This window comes from Ornithodoros turicata, chromosome 7 (assembly GCF_037126465.1).
Source record: "Ornithodoros turicata isolate Travis chromosome 7, ASM3712646v1, whole genome shotgun sequence".
NCBI classification, from domain to species: Eukaryota; Metazoa; Arthropoda; class Arachnida; order Ixodida; family Argasidae; genus Ornithodoros; species Ornithodoros turicata.
The window spans coordinates 21,717,548-21,732,890 of NC_088207.1; the positions used below are offsets into that span (position 1 = coordinate 21,717,548).

At 48.8% G+C, this 15,343-nt stretch overlaps 1 non-coding gene across 1 annotated transcript; it reads right to left on the reverse strand.

Annotated features, from left to right (window-relative positions):
- Positions 1-15,054: 15,054 nt before the first annotated feature.
- Positions 15,055-15,127, reverse strand: Trnaa-ggc (transfer RNA alanine (anticodon GGC)). Its single transcript has one exon. It is a non-coding gene; the product is annotated as a tRNA-Ala (tRNA).
- Between the last annotated feature and the right edge of the window lie 216 nt (positions 15,128-15,343).

Sequence of the window (15,343 nt, forward strand, 5' to 3'; positions counted from 1 at the left end):
TTGAGGACAGAGCGTTGGTGAGCTGGATGCGGCCAGGGGCCAAGCAATTTGGTGAGGGAGAGGGGACGGGAGTCGGGCTCGTTGAGGGAGGCGGAGAGTACGGAGCGGGAAGGGTGGTAGTGTGGGCAATGGGAAAGAATGTGCTCGAGATCTTCAACAGCACGGCAGTGGCTGCAGTGGGGAGAGTTAACTTGTCGCAAGCGGTAGCGCCGCTGTGCTGTGAAGGCCACGTCTAGGCGCATTCGATGAACTAATGCGGCGTCTTGACGAGAGATATATGCTGGCATAGGGAAAGCGAGCGCTGGGTCAACTCTGCTCAGCATGGCGGGGGTAGTATGTCGGCGGTCCGTTGGCGGGTAGCCAGAGGAGTCACAAGGCTTCGAAGTATGGACCGCCGATCGCCTCTCAGCAATGCAATACGCGTCCGTGTCCCCGAGACGAGAGAGCTGCTTCGGCGGCGCTGTCCGCCAGTTCATTGCCTTCGACACCGCAATGGGCGGGAACCCATTGGAGAGCGAGCCTATGCCCTGCTTCGTAGACAAGTTTGTAAGCGGTTAACACATCCATAAACAACGGGGCGGAGGAGCCTCGGATGCCAGAATTTTCAATTGCTTGCAGCGCAGATGCTGAGTCAGTCAATAAAGACAACCCAATTCCGAGGTGGGAATGGAACGATGTGCTGCAAAAGGAAAAGTATGGCGTAGAGTTCCGCAGCTGTGGATGATGTACAATTCCAAAGGCGACGTCCTTGAACTACGCATTCGTCGGGGATGACAAATGCTGACGCGGACTTGCCATTTCGAAATGCGCCATCGGTGTAAGCCGCGGTAGAGGTGGAAAACTTCGCGTCGACGAGAGCATAAAAATGGGCTCGAAGGACTTGAGGGGGAACCTGAGCTCTGCGGACCTGGAGGTCAGGAAGACGTGGGAAGGTGGGTGGCACAGGCAGAGACCAGGGGGCGTTCGGCGGTGTGACAGTCCTAAGTGTGAGTCTGGTGAGAGCGTGGCGTGTCCTCCGCGCCACGCGATGGAAATCACTTTCAGGACGGTATCGAATTTTCCTGAGGAGTGCGTGACGGGGAACGTCCGCACGCAAACGTAGCAAGTGTTGAGCCGTTTCCCGCTCACGGAGGACCTCCACCGGGAGTTCTCCAGCTTCAGCTAGGTCTTGCCGTGTTTCAGCCATTCTTGCAACGCCAAGGCAGCGACGAAGGCTTCGGGCGAACAGGGACTGAAGGGTATTGAACGATGTTGTAGAAACCCTATGAAAGACTGGAAGGCTGTAAAGCACATTGCATCTCTGCACTCTCTCACATAGCATCTCTGCACTTTGGTTTCAAGGTGCTTAATGTGGCGAGCCCAGCGCAGGTGGGAGTCCAGGACCACACCAAGGAAGCGATGGGAACGCACAGGCTCGAGCTTCCGTGTACCAACCCAAAGAGGGAAATTACTCGTAGCCTTGCGGGTGAAAGGGAGCTTGACGCACTTTTCGGGCGAAAGGTCCATTCCAAGTCTCGTAAGGTAGAGATGAACGTTGTTTAAGACTTTTTGTAAACGGCGCTGAATGGCTGGGCGTGCTTGCCTACAGCCCAAAGGGAAACGTCATCGGCATACACGGAGAATGCGACCTTGCGTGGAACTATCGATTTTAGTCCTGCCATGACCACATTAAAAAGTGTAGGACTGAGAATGCTTCCTTGGGGTACGCCTTGATGAACAGGGTGCTTGGAGCTTCGGCCGTGGGATGTGCGGACAGCGACAGTTCGGTCCGTAAGGAAATCGTGAAGTCAGCTGAAAAGTCGACCAGATACTCCAAAAGACCGCAACCCGTGGAGGACACAGACGTGCGAGACGGTGTCATCATAGGCGCGCTTAATGTCCAGGAAGATCGATACAACGATCCGCCGATGAGCACGAGCATGTTGGAAGGTAGAGACTAGATCGAGAACTGGATCCATAGAGCTTCGGTGGCGGCGAATTCCAGCCATTTCCTGAGGGAATGCACCTTGTGTTTCGAGACACCAGTCGAGGCGGTGCAAAACCATTCTCTCCATCAGTTTGCCCATACAGCTTGTCAGGCTCACGGGGCGAAAGGAGGGTAGGGTATTTGGGGGTTTGCCTGGTTTCAGGATTGGAACAACTAAAGCCTCCTACCAAGTAGATTGTACGGATTCCTGTCGCCAAGACGATTTATAAACATGAAGGAGAGCTAGAAGTGACGGCTCGTCAAGGTTTCGCAGTGCGGCGTAAGTGATTTTATCTGGTACTGGGGCGATCGCACATTCACAAGTTTCAACGCAGTCTGCAGCTCAATGAGAGTAAAGTCGCGGTCCGTAAGCGCCGGTTGACGGGGCCAGTCTTGGTGTTTTTCTGTCTGCATGCTCTGGACGAAACTGTGGTGCACTGCAGACGTTGAGGCAGCCGCTGGTGTCCTTAGGACGATGGAGAAATCTGTCGCGAGCGTGGTTTCATCTACAGACTTAACGATGGCCAATGCGGCGGAGGATTCACAACGAAAGCACATTCTAATATTACCTGTGCCTACTGCATCGTTATCTAGCTTGTAGGATTGTAATGTGAAGAACGTGAAGTTAGTATCTGTCCAAAAGGGGACTACCTCCATAGGTGGCTCTCCTGCATGATGACACATTGCAGATTCCTCGTTGCATGATCGTCGCAGTAACATTACAGCAATCAAAGAGCATTCAGTTCACAATGTGCGAGACGACGAAGCATGTGCAAGAGTCCATATCCAGGACACCACGAAAATCAAGTGACAACAGCATTATGGTACCATCTGGCTACAGTACTGAAATGCGTTGTAGATCAAGAGCTAAAAGTAATGAGCAACAGAACGGGAATTTTAGTTTTTCAGTCGTTTCGGGGATCTATCAGCGGGGATCTGAAGCGTGATATGGGCAAGCTAACGCTTGTCCCATCCTACAGTTGGCGATACAAGGATCTATCAGGTGGTTCGACACGGACACCGAGGGAAGGGTTGTGGCTGTCGAGCTGGAACATGAGAGTAAAACACTGCGTGTTGTCAATGTTTACGCCCCCGTGCGCCACGGTGAGCGCCCGGATTTTTTTTCGCAGAATTGACACGTTTTTCTATGGAAATCAGAACTCAATTTTTGCAGGCGATTTTAACTGAACGATAGACCGCCAGCACGGCCGGCAGGCGAACAGAGAGCTGGAGCGCCTGGTGAACTCGATTGGTTTAATTGATACTTGGTCCCACGTGCATGCTAATGCATATGAGTTCACCTGGGTTAACACACGTGGCCACCATAGCCGACTAGACAGATTTTATGTCTCGCCAGGCTTGGCAGACTTCATCTCTAGTTGTGCGACCCGACCTGCTGGGGATCTTACAGATCATCACGGCGTTCTTTTGTCCCTATCTGGCCTGCTCAATTTTCGATCTGGTTGTTGTTTTTGGCGGCTGAACGTGTCCTTGTTCGAGGATCCCGAAATTAAAAGTGATATGCAAGATTGGCTATCGGAATAGTGTTCCGCACCCGATTTTGGGCCAGATCACTGGGAGGCTTTGAAGCAGGGAGCAGCACACCGTCTTCGGTCTTGGGGGAGACAGCGTGCGCGTGAACATCGGCAGTGTAGAGATGCACTCAGGCAGGTATTAGCTATTCTTCGCTACCCTGGCTCTCGCAGCTATGATACTGCCTCTGAGACAGAGGATGTGCAAAGGCGCCTTGCGTATCTTCGTATGCACTCTTGGGGTAAGTTCGTAGCGCAAAGAAACGTCGAGCGCTGGTGTCGGGAAGCTTATTGTTCCCGCATGCCATTGCGGCGCTATGTGGCAGGAAATCTGGGCTCGAGTATAGCCGAGCTCCGGTCAGCTGACGGCTCACTTCTAACCGAACCTGATGATATCCAAGCAGCGATGCGTGAGCATTGCGCGGCCCTTTACAAGGAGTCATCACCCGACGAGCCCGTTATCAGCCGAGAGTGCCCACTGCCGAAGGGAAAGATAGAGCATGTAGGCTCAGGGCCGCTCACGCAACAAGAAATTCTAGCAGCCGTCTCTTCAATGCCGAACGGAAATTGTCCCGGCGTTGATGGCCTCCCAGTTGAGTTCTACAAACGTTTCTGGCGGGTAATTGGTAACTCCTTGACTCGGGTATTTAATCTATGCTTGTCCAGAGGAATGCTATGTTCTAGCATGCAGAGTGGAGTGGTTATCCTCTTGTGCAAGGACCGTCCAAATAACGAGATCCGGATGCATACCGGCCTATCACTCTATTGGCATGCGACTACAAAATCTTATCCAAGGCACTTCTTTTGCGTGTTTCGCCGCACTCAGAAAAGGTGCTACACCCGTGCCAGGCGTGTTCGGTCCCTGGCAGGTCGTCTGACCTCCACAGGATAGCGCTACGTGATGCCATCCATTGGATAATGTGTTCACGCACAGCAGCAGTGGTGGCTTCCTTCGATCAGTCGAAGGCATTCGATCATGTGCGCCACATGTACCTATTTTCAACGCTGGTTTCGCCGATGGTTGGGTGCGCTTCGTTGAGGTGCTATACAAAGGCGCAAAAAGTGTCGTTTTCGTATCGCCTCCGTTTGACGTTACTTGTGGTGTCCGACAAGGATGCCCTCTCTCCCCCGCCTTGTATGCCCTTGCCATCAACCCTCTCCTCGGGAGGCTGTGTTCTCTCTCAGTTATACTAAGGCTACCTAATAGATGCCTACCGCCTGTGTTTGCGTACGCTGATGATGTCTCCGTCATACTACTGCGCGAGAGTTCCCTAGAGCCAGTGTTGAAAGCGTTCGAAGACTACGGTACAGTTTCTGGGGCAAGATTGAATAGGTCCAAAAGTGTCGCTCTTTTTTTAAATGTTCAACCAACCTGTGCTGCACCGTTTCAAGTCCCTGTAAAACCTTAGGTTAAAATCCTGGGAGTTGTTTTTGACAGTGCAGGGGTCTCAGCTGTCAACTGTCTCGAGTATTCAGCCGCTGTAGTGCTGTGCTGCGAGAACTTAAGTTTGTTGAACTGCCGATCACTTTTCGGGCACGGTTGTTAGCGGCATGGTATTACAGTCGCTTGTGGTTTTTAGCGGCTGTTTCATCCTTGCCAGTGGTAATACAAGCTGCTATCACACGACACGCGTTCCGCTTTCTGTGGGGCGGATCCGTTGAATGAGTCTGTAGGTCTCAACTCCACGGAAGCCGTGATCTAGGTGGCTTGGGAGTACCGGCTGTGCCAGAAAAGTGCTTGGCGCTTCAATCGCGTATTCTCTTTGAGGTGCTCCGTGCGTCAGAGCACCCGACCTACGCATTAGTGCAGTATTTCCTAGGATACGCCACGAGGTGGTTCCTCGAAAGCCTCCCGAGCTTCGTCCCAAGGCGGAAGTAGTCCCTGCTTATTTTTGTGCATGTGTTGCTGACGTGTGGCGCTAGCGTGTCGAATGCCTAGATGAAGACATTTCCTTGTGGAGCGTCCGTGATTTCTACGCCGCCTACAGGGAAATGCGACCGTGTCCCGCAAGGCCAGCAGTGCCAACGAAATTCTCCTGGCGGCGTATCACTGCTGGCTGGCTCGATGCACGGCGCGCTCTCCAGTGGAAGGTGGCCGATGGTGTCCTCCCACTGCGTGAACGTTTGCACCGTTTTCGGATATGTCGCACGGACGGTTGTCCACCTTGTGGCATGTCTGAGACAGCAGAACATTGTTTTTTGCGATGCCATACTCTACTTTTACTGTGGAGTAGGGCGGCGCAAATATTTGTGCTCCCGGCAGTTGATTGGGCCACCGTAAGGTACCTGGAGCCGTTGCCGGTCGCACGCGCAGAGCGGAAGCACTAGCATTGCTGATTTCGGAAATTAACTTCCAAATTTGGAGTCGCCGGTGCCGGCTGTCCTTTGGCGGCCCAGATGTTGGAAGCATGGCTATTTTTCGGGCAGTGAGAGCCGGGCTACGTGCACATATCATCCGTCAGCAGTCATTATTTGGGTCTGTGGAGTGCTGTCGCCGCTGGCTTACAGCGACTCGGCTCTTTGATCATGATCAAGGTGAGTGGCATATCAAGTTCTAGTAAGCTCACTAGGACTGCACTGCCCCCAGTAGCGACATTTCCGGAGTTTCAGGATTGTTCGCAGGGTATGGCACGTACAAAAAGCAATCTCCCCTTGGAGCGTTGTTATCTGGTATGTAAGATATAGCGTTTGTGTAAAAGAGGCTACCTCTATAGGTAGTTATCGTGCTTGATGACAATACACACACTCGCAAACTCCAGCTCTCCTGCTCGATGACAATACTAGCATTAGTTTATCCTGCTCTTCGTTTTTAGGGTGAGCGCAGTACTATTTTTAAAATGTGATGTGGGCAAGCTTTCGCTTGTCCCATCCTACAGTTGGCAACACGACATGCAAACTCCAGCCAGTCCTTGGGAGCCAGTCCTTGTGACTTGACTTCCGACTCGATGCCAATACGTATGCAAACTCTCCTAGAGGGTATTGTCATCTAACTTGTAGGATTTAACGTGAAGAACCTGATGCGATCCCAATGAAGGCTCCTGAGGGATGTTTGGCATTGGCAGTCCCGTGGAACAGCCTACCTAGCACTAGTTGATCCTGCTGTTTGTTTTCAGGGCGCGAGCAGTACTATTCTTGAATTGTGATGTGGGCAAGAATTCGCTTCTCCCATCCTACAGTTGGCAATACGAAGTTAGTATCTGTCCAAAAGGGGACTACCTGCATAGGTAGCCCTCTTGCTTGATGACGATACACACGTTGCATGTCCCTCGTTGCCATGATCGTCGCAGTAACATTGCAGCATTCAAAGAGCAGGCATGCACAACTTTGTCTCCCTCGACGGCGACCATTGGATCGCCGATTTGAAGGGAAACTCCCAGCTGTTTCGGCCTTATAGGGACCGTACTGTAAACTTTCGGAGCGGAGAAAGAAGGTGCTAAGCGGTCGTTGCACTTTCCACAAACGCACGTTTACGGCTTGTTTTGTTCGCAAGAATCGTCCACATTTCGTTTCCTCTCCTTACCTGTTTTTCTTTTTCTTTCTTTTCTGAATGGCAGTGAAGTCGGTAGTGATGAGGCGATGAAGGGAGGTGGATAAGGCGACGCAGGGAGAGACCGGAGAGTTAAAATTCTTCCACTTTGGCGGTGTCGCCGCTGTGTTCGACGCGCCCCCTGGAGAAGCGCACGTCTCCTATTGGGCCATGAACAGCAGTGCGCAGTTTGGGCGTTTTTAGGACGAGGGCTTGAGCTTATCCCATCCTACAGTTGGAAAAATACAACATTACAGCATCCATTCATACATGCACATATTCATACATCATTCATTCGAAACCATTCCGCTTGTCCTATCCTACAGTTGGGAGCATAGCATTAGAGGTTGTTCCTTGGATTATGCTGTGAAAACATTGCAAGGAAGACGGCGTGTTCTCTGGTCGTTGCTGCCTTGGTCGGTAATTTTCGGTTGCTTCGCTTGGGCAAGTGTTTGTTCATTTCTTCTGTTTTCTTGGAGCAGCCTCACAATGTGAGGAATGCAAAGTGTATACCGCCGGCGGTTGAACAGCTTCTGACTTATGGCCAGCCAGCCTTTAGCGTTCTCCGTGATACTGCCTCCCTGCGTGTCACGGGTAGGTTTCCTTCTTCCGCTAGTAAAGAAAGTAGGGAACGTCGTCGAGAGCATGCGCCATATTGGGAGCGGAGCGCGCGACTTGATAGTGAAGGCAACGGCTGCCGCTTAAAAGCTCAAAGCCATTGGTCCAGTTTCAGTGAAGGGCAGCGTGGTTGAGATGGTCTCGCTCGAGTCCAACTTGGTCACAGTGACAGTTATTTCGGTACCAGACCCCATTCCGGATATCGCAGAAGAGACTGCAGTCATGGGATATGGGTCAGTCACCAAGCTGAGCCATGAGACTTTCCTCCAGAAGGAATTAGAAGGAATAGAAGCGGATAACCGTCGTTTTTTTATGGAAATGCGATCCCCCGTTCCGAATTTCATTAGTGTCCGTGGAAAGCGCTTGATCACCAATTATGAAGGCCTAAGGCTAGTGTACTCGCGATGCAACGTGGAGGGTTACTTCAAGAAGGACTGTGTAGCCCCGCTTTGTACCGCGGTGGCAAGGTGGGGCATGAGGGTGTCGATGCCTTGTGTAGGCGTTGCGGTGGAGACCACGTCGTATCGAGTACATGGCCGCATCGTGGGCCTCCCGTGTTGGAGGTGGTCGTGTGCGATCAATCGCACCTCATACCAGGGTCTGTTGTCGCGCGTGAGTGTGCCCGGCGACCTGCAGAGGACCGTCGACACTATGTCTCAAATACTGCCTACTTCCTGACGCATTTGAGTCGAGGACGTGCATCAGTTCAGAAGGAAAGCTTGATGTTCTTTTTACAGCGATTGCAGAATGCCCTATTTGGAAGGGATTAATTAATTAATTTACCCCTTCCTTTGACTGCTTTTCATTGTTTGTAGCACTTTGATAAATTCTTTTTTTTTTCATTGTATATACCACTGTTGTTCACTGTTTTTTATGATACATGGCATAGATCAATGTAATAAATTTTCTTTATATATTTAAAAACCTGGATGCGGATACACAATGAAATCAAGGCAGTTGTGCTCCGCAGTAATGTTAGTTCACAGCCATGGATGACAGGCCGAGCAATATTTTGAAAGGCCCAATACTCGTGACAGAAAAAAATGTCATTTGTATCCACATGGACCTGTCCCAACATAGTGGAAGTCGTCAAATTTCTGATACCCTCATGATTATAAATTCGGAGCTTTATTAACGGTTCGTTATATCACGTGTTGAAGGAGCTGTTCCTACAATAGATATATATCTACCATGGCTTAAAACTGTTGTTAGAGTGAGTGTCCACTGGTGTTAAGGGGTCTATCTCGATACGTAGTCCATTTACTTGATGACAATACACATCTTAGCTTCCTTACATGACTTCAATACACACTTGAACTCAGTGAGGAGTTATCGAAAACATGGGGAACGTGGGAATATTATGATACCTAGTGGAGCTATACCATAGCTTATTTATGACCATGCCAAGAAGATGTGATGTTATCATACAAACAAACAAACAAGATGTGATATGCGCTAAACTGTGCTCAGGTGGAACATGTAAATTACTAGGATGAACCAAAAATACTGATACCTTTGAGAGGGCTCTATTTTAAAGCATTATAACAATAGCAGTATTCTTCAAACCTTTAAATCAAAGTCGTTGTGTTCCACCATTTCCACTCAACGTTAAACCAAACTTTGGACCCCAGCACGGTACCACACCCTTGAGGTTTGCGACAAAGCTCTCTAGGACTCTAACTTCCACCTCACCTTGGTTTCAGAACCGACTGCACTATGAACACACACACACACACACATACATTGGATGGTGATGGGGTGGGCGATTCACCGCCGCTGAGGCGGTACACTGCCCTATTTCGCGTTGGGGGAGGATGAAGGGATGATGATGGGGATTTCAAAGAGCCATCGCCAGACCGGTGGAGCACAAGTACTCCGCCAGAAGGCGAAGGCCCTGCGTCTGGTGGGCAGCGTTCGACCACGGACCGAGGATCTTCGCTAGGTTGAACGGCCGCTTGAACGCTATGGGCGCTATGAACAAAGTGAGCCATGGACCGGAAAAGTTAGTAGTCGCTGGGCTCGAAGTGCCTGCTACACGCCGGATACGGCGTTACTCTGATGCTTTTCAGCTCTTTGATTGTTTCCGGGGGTTTTATGCGCCACACGTGAATGGGCATTGTCTTCCTGTACGAGTACCCTCCTTCGAGCGATCAAGCCAGGATATTTTCGGGACGAAAACACATGCATTCGCTCCAGTTAGGTTGAGTACAGGTCGGCGGTTGTGTCCCGGCCATATAGGACAAACTCGTGTTGTGCACCACGCCGTTAATGCTCCCCCACACGTGAATCGTGACTTTGTGTTCGAGCTTTCCTTGTTGAGCAATAGGCTGCGACAGCTGACCTAGGTCGTTCTATTGCTTCCAGTACCTGGGCCGCGCAAGGATTAGTTCTTTACGTTATACCTTCATGCCGCCGAAGAAAAAAACGGGTGATCAGTGTCCCTTGTGAAGACACTCGCTAGCTCGACCTCGTAACAACAACAAATAAATCGTGACTTTGACACGGGGTGATTCACCGCCGGAGAGCAGTACACTAAACCATTACACGCGAAACACTCCGTCTTGCGAGGTTCACGCATTTTTCTATTTCCCTTTTCTTGCGCATTCAGTATGTTTATACCTGACCTTGTTCTTCTGTAGGTTAATTCACGAGGGGGATTTTTTAAACCAAAGTTCAGGCTTTTTTTTTTTTTTTTGAGGCGAAGTTCGGGAAGAGGGCAGCGTCAAGATTTGGGGTCTTCACAGGACAGGATCTCTTGGGAGACTGACGTCGTTGGTCAGTCAATGGCAACGTAAACTGCTGATGAAAAGGTCATGAAATTGTGGAAATACATGGTCTTGTGTGTCGCCCGCCAATTATGGGTGGATTGTGAGTTTCCTTTAACGTGCGGCATGACGGTATACTGGACGCAGGGGACAGATTGCATAAATTATCACCCAAGAGAGCATTGTTTGCAATCCTAAGGTCTATGTTCGGTCTGACAAAGAGACAACAACAATAAAACAGGCGACGCGATACAGCACACAGGACACAGCAACAACAACAACAACAAATAAATCGTGACTATGACATCCGGTCACTCCGATTCAGATTCCTTTATTGTCAAATGCACATAATTGTGCACAGTAGAAACGGGACTGTGAGGGCGAACCCTGCAGGACAGTCCCCATCGTGAAACTCTTACCTTGACAATTTGAAACGCAGTCAAACGCGGTACTGTCATTCTGGTGCCACCTTCTTTAGGCGTGTGGGCGGATCATTATAAATCTGATCTACGCCCACTAAGATCTACCTAACCGAGCGCACCTTTTGCGAATCACCTGATGTTTTGCCGAGGGCCTTATTCCACGCGCTTGCTCTTTTGCGGTGCTAGAACTGTATTGCTCATCATTCACGAATGTGTCGCTTAGATCCTGCTTTACAAGAAGAGCTCGCTTATCTGCAGTCTTTCTTCGTACTAAAACATCAGCGGCGATAATATCTCACGGCGACAAACGTTATTGCTTACACCACACCTGCGCGGTTTGCCTACATTTTGAGTGTTGAAAACTTGAAAAAAAAAAAAAGAAAAAAAAAACAGAACTGACACAAACACATAAGTGAACGCAGTTCACTTCCGGTATTTGCGACAGCCCTGTCGACAGTTGAAACCTTATTATTAGGGAAGCAGCCGTAATTATTTTTCACTGTTTCACAATTTTATAGAGAAATACCTTACAGCTGAAACCATTTTCCAGAAAAAAGAACTAAATAGTGTAAACTGTCACGTCTTTTACACGAAGTTGTACACTCTTAAAAATGACCTTCACCGCATGGCACGCTCGTAGCCAACCATTATCTCGAATGACATCGTTATCTGCCCTAATTTGTTGGAAACGGGAGGCGTACGCATTTTTTGTGACGCTGATGCTGTTGATAATTGTCACAAAAAAGGCGCACGCCCTCCGTTTTCAACAAATCAAGGCAGATAACGACACCATTCCAGATGTTGGTTGGCTAGGAGCGTGCTATGCGGTGAAGTTCATTTTTAAGAGTGTAGAGCACTGTACACTGATAAAACAGAACTTCATCACATTGCACGCTGCTAGCCAACCACCATACCGAACGATATAATTCTGTGTCATGATTCGTTCAAATCAGGGGGAGGAACCTATCTGGGACAAGCATAATGTGTCCCCGATAGGAGCCTCTTCCCATTTTCAGCAAATAAAGACACGGAATGATATCATTCGGAATGACGGTTGGCTACACTCTTAAAAACGAGCTTCTCCGCATAGCACGCTCCCAGCCAACCATCATCTCGAATGATATCGTTATCTGCCCTGATTTGTTGAAAACAGGGGGCGTATGCCTTTTATATGACACTTATGCTGTTCATAATTGTCACAAAAAAGGCGTACGCCCCCCGTTTTCAACAAACCACAGGCGAGAACGATATCATTCGAGATGATGGTTGGCTGGGAGCGTGCTATGCGGTGAAGTTCATTTTTAAGAGTGTAGGGTTCGCTCGTGATATGCAGTGAAAATACACAATGAAAATATCTCTGTTATACGGTGCTGCTTTATCTATGACAGCATTGAATAGAGAGAGAGAAATACATGATGACGATGATATGGGGATGACTTCCGCTCATTGAGCAGAATGCTACCCCATTGCTATTGGGGGAAAATGAGAGGATGGTGATGAGGATGATGCTGACGACGCTGACAGGGTTTTAGAGAGAGCATTGAATAAATGCCTAAGCACCTGTATAAATCAGAAGCGTTGCATGGTGGCACTTACAGGTAATTCAACTGTGTGTATGCTTGCTGAAATTTGGCTGAGGCGTTGATTTTCCCCCACACCCACGTTGTCTTCCACGCGGCACGAAACATGATGGACTTGAAAGAACTGATGTTCTGAGGCTGGAACAACATGGAAGGGACAAATACATACAAGGCCTCAATTTGCCTAAGAAATGAATGATGAAAGAAAGTCACTGAAAAGGTTAGCCAGCTGTAGGACTCGAACCCACATCTTCTGGATTGCCGGTCCAGGGCTCTACCAATTGAGCTAAGCTAACACGCCTTCCCAGCGACTTTCAGGGTGCGTCATCTGAAGGGACAAACCAGCCACTCTCTCTCACTCAGCCTCCTTTCACTCTTACATTTTTGCTCACTCACACACACATTCATACGACGGGATCCACGCAGGCGGCAACTGATGAACATGAAAGAACTGATGTTCTGAGGCTGGAACAACATAGAAGGGACAAATACACGAGCAAAAATGTAAGAGTGAAAGGAGGATGAGTGAGAGAGAGTGGCTGGTTTGTCCCTTCAGATGACGCACCCTGAAAGTCGCTGGGAAGGCGTGTTAGCTTAGCTCAATTGGTAGAGCCCTGGACCGGCAATCCAGAAGATGTGGGTTCGAGTCCTACAACTGTCTAACCTTTTCAGTGACTTTCATCTTTCATCATGATGGACTTGCCCACTCTCGTACAATTTTTCTCCCTTTCGAAGAGTTCCTGGTCGGAAATCGGACATGTCGTATCTACTATAAAGCAACCTACCCCACCGAAACGTTTATACTATAGCCATGTATGCTAATGCCCAGCATCGTCAGCTACTATGCTCCCAACACAATTGGAGCATTTCTCCACGAGGGGTATGAGAAGCAGCGCCCCTACAGACTCTGCATACTGTCTATGGACTCATCAAGACAGAAGAGGATGCTACTATTCTCCAGAATGATTTAGCGCAGATTGAATCATTGTGTAACAGCTGGCGCATGACTTTCAACACTCCAAAGTGTAAATGCGTCGCGTTAAAAAAAAAAAAAAAAGGCGTATCCTCGGTTACAAACTAAATAATGTCATCCTTGACACAGTGGATGATTATCTATATTTGGGAGTCACAATACTAGCAACCTAAAGTGGGTCAAACAGTGTCATGGTTAATAAGGCTAGTAAGGCTGCGAATCCGGGAATCCGGGAATCTTAGGCAGGGATTCGAGATTCGGTGGTGGTGGTGGTGATGGTGAAAGGGCTTGCCGTTGTCGGCCTCACGTATGTGGGCAACGTCACGACTGACGCCCTGGGGAAATGTGCGTCCTGGGCCGACTTCTAGGGGAACTGTGCCGACATATGTCTGAAAGCGTCTGAGGAAAACCCAGGAAAAACCCCAGACAGCACAGCCGGCACCGGGATTCGAACCCGGGTACCTCCCAGTCTCGACTTCGAGATTCGGAAATCCGAATCCCAGCGCCCAAAACGGCGAATCGAATCTTTCGAATCCATCAACCAGTTTTGTTCGTTTCTTTTTAAAATTGGCGCCTCCGGAGTCCGCCGAAAGCTTGATTGGCCTAAAAAGTTTCTGATCGCACTCCCACCGATAGTAATGTCAGAAGGACCCTTCAGCGCATCGGGCGTCAGAGCTGATAAAAAACGCAGTAGGGTATACCCTAAGCGGTTGAGAATGCCGGTGTTTTTGAACAAAAATCAGCATTCATTTAAAACTTTCAGCTGTGTTTTCTTGTTTGTTTGTTTACATTGCTCTGGACTTTGAAAGACAGGGACTCTTACATTACAAGTTTAAATGTAATGGTTTTACTTTCGATTGTTTCTTGATATCGTCCATCCCCAAGCAGCAAAATGTACTGAAAGTCGAGTGCAATAGGGGTGGTCGGTATGTGTTTTATCAAAATACTTCAGTTTCACGAGTCTGTTCAAGGCCTTCTACCTACCCGTCCACCCCTATTGCACTCGACTTTCAGTACATTGTGCTGCTTGGGTCGTGTACGGGTGTTCAACAAAACAAGCGAATCAGATACTATCAAAGATGAAAGTTGAAAGTCACTGAAAAGGTTAGCCAGCTGGCTAACCTTTTCAGTGACTTTCATCTTTCATTTCTTAGGCAATTTGAGGCTTTGTTTGTATCTGTCCCATCTATGTGTGTATCTCAGATACTATCGTCCGCATTGTGTCTCCTCTAGAATGAAAAAAAAACGCGACTTTCAACTGAAACCGAAAAGTGCTAGATTATCTGTCGCAGACTTGGGAGCAGGACTAGGTACAACTCCTGTGTTTATTTTAATGACAACCTTACTCCTGAAACTACGAAGTTGTTTGCTAAGGCAAGGAGGGGGGGGGGGGACTTATTGGCAGAAAAAAAAAGGAAAAGGAAAGATAAAAGAGAAATGTGAGCCATGCAGCACGCTGACTTGCTATTCCGTAAACAAAAAATTACAATAAATGAAAGAAAATAAATAAAAAATAAAGAAACAAAAATCAATTAAAAACGCTGCTCACAGGGACCCCAGGAGGCCCGTATCACGGAGCAAGCGGAGCACCGCCTTTGTGACACTACACTGGATTGCTCGCTGCACGGGGCCAAGGAGTCAACGATGAAAGATGAAAGTCACTGAAAAGGTTAGCCAGCTGTAGGGATCGAACCCACGTCTTCTGGATTGCCGGTCCAGGGCTCTACCAATTGAGCTAAGCTAACACGCCTCTCCAGCGACTTTCGGGGTGCGTCATCTGAAGGGACGACAAACCAGCCACTCACTCTCACTCACCCTCCTTTCACTCTTACATTTTTGCTCACTCATACACATATTCATACGACGGAAATCGACGCAAGCGGCACCTGTTGAACAAGAGATAAACTGATGTTCTGAGGCTGGAATTACATAGAAGGGACAGATACAAACAAAGCCTCAAA